The following is a 1,992-nucleotide window of genomic DNA, read 5'->3' on the forward strand; positions in this document are numbered from 1 at the left end:
CCTTGCCTGGGTTATGCGCAGATAAGTTTTGTGTCTACCTTATTTTCCGCCGCTGTGCGCCTTTTCAAGTGTTAGTAGGCGTTTGTGGTGTATTTACTTATCTTTAGTGTCCGTGTTTGCACGCCGTCTTTTCAACATGAGCCAGCATAGGCAGCCTCAGCCAGAGATGGGAGAGAAGGACATGGTTAGTTATAATGAAATCAAGTGTTATAGATTGGCCAGAGCCTGGTATCCGCCTGTTCACCCGACACTCAATCAGAAGCATAGGGTGGCCTGGCGCCTCCTCCTAATCAGCACCTATCCTTATCCGGTGGTCTACAGTCGTTATTACTCTGACCAATATGATGGTAAATGCCACTTATGTGGGAAACGCCTGGATATGAAACACATCCTGTGGGCTTGCCCTCAGGTAACTCGACAGGGCCGTAATATACATGAGGAGCAGTATTAATGACAACTAACAGACAATAATGCCAAGGAAAGTATAGGGGGTGTTATTTGTAGTGTCAAGACGTTTTATTAGCGGGCACTCGGCGACGACGACAGTCAAAGCGGGGCCGACTCTCTGCACGAGGGGGCGTGCTCTCAGAGAGGAGGCGACCCACTAGAAGGCGCTCGAGAGGACGACCCATTACCGACTACGAACGCTTCGCTACAGTAGTAATTAGAATATAAATGTGAAGAAAGTAAAGTGGACGAAAAGATAACTTGCCGCCGGCAGGGACCGAACCTGCGACCTTCGAATAACGAGTCCGATGCCCTACCACTGAGCTACGGCGGCGGTCATCCCCTCGTCCACTTTATGAAATATATATGTGCATCTGGAAGACCAAGTCTGGGTCGTCCAGCTGGTTGAGAACGCCACCAGGGATCTAGGGCTACTGGCTGCCATTTACGGGACCGGATAAAATGTCCAATTTAACCGAATGCCAAATTATCAAAAGTATGAAAACAATATAGAAGAGTACATACAAGAATGCATTTTCATTTTCTTGGTGAATACGTAAGTCCAGTACAGTAAAACCTCGTTAATTCGGAAACTCGGATAATTCGGGCGTGTTCCACGGTCCCGGCCAGCATACGCATTGTTTAATGGCACCAAACTCTCGTTAATTCGGTCATACTTGGCAGCAACCCGGTTGATTAGAACGTTCCTTGGAGCGCACGGAGCGCGAAGCGCAGCAGATGCACGACGCAAAAGAGCGAAAATGGCGTCCGCAGACAACCGAAATGAGGCGACGCTGTCCGCATCACCACCTTCATCATGTAGTGACCACGGTTTTGTCCACATGCGGATCCGGCATTAAGCAGCTTCATTTTAACTTGATGCAATACGTGCGCAATGTCACAAAACTCAAACATAGCAGACGTTGCTCAAGGGGAAGAGCTTTCAGCCGCGGTCGGCATGCTGGCAAAGCACACGTCTGTTATATCGCTATGGACAAACTACCAGTAGCCGACCATTGCACTTGTGAAAGAACTATCGTAGCGTGCACGTCATGGTGTTGCCGGCGGTGTTACACGTAATAAGGGACGGGAGCACAGCATGTTTGGGGATAATTAAACGCGGAAGTCTACCGTGGTCACATGGTGGACGAAGTCGCAGGATGACAATAATTGCGGCTTCTACACTGCTTTTATGCTAAATAAACACTAATTTACGTATTCATCAAGAAAATGAAAGTGTATTGACGTAACACACATTTCTTTATTGTTTTCTTGATACTTCCGATAATTCGGCATTCGGTTAAGCAGTTGTCCGGTAAGCTGTAAATGTGAGGACTAAATGTTAGTCCACTGAGGTGATCTGTGGGTACTAAATGTTAGACCTAGTGCAGTTAGTCCTTAAATGGATTAATGTTTGTGGCATCCCCATTAGTCCCCAAAGGGACGAAGCACACACCCTTTTGCCTTAGAGTGTAGCTGTATCATGATTGTTTCTAAGCAACGCAGCTTCGCCGCGCAAATCTGCCTGAACAATGCAATATGGTC

The 1,992-nt window shown here is 47.4% G+C and overlaps 1 non-coding gene across 1 annotated transcript; it reads right to left on the minus strand.

Moving 5' to 3' along the window:
- Positions 1 to 709: 709 nt before the first annotated feature.
- Trnat-cgu (transfer RNA threonine (anticodon CGU)) lies at positions 710 to 781 on the minus strand. Its single transcript has one exon. It is a non-coding gene; the product is annotated as a tRNA-Thr (tRNA).
- Between the last annotated feature and the right edge of the window lie 1,211 nt (positions 782 to 1,992).

This window comes from Rhipicephalus sanguineus, chromosome 1 (genome assembly GCF_013339695.2).
Source record: "Rhipicephalus sanguineus isolate Rsan-2018 chromosome 1, BIME_Rsan_1.4, whole genome shotgun sequence".
Taxonomy (NCBI): Eukaryota; Metazoa; Arthropoda; class Arachnida; order Ixodida; family Ixodidae; genus Rhipicephalus; species Rhipicephalus sanguineus.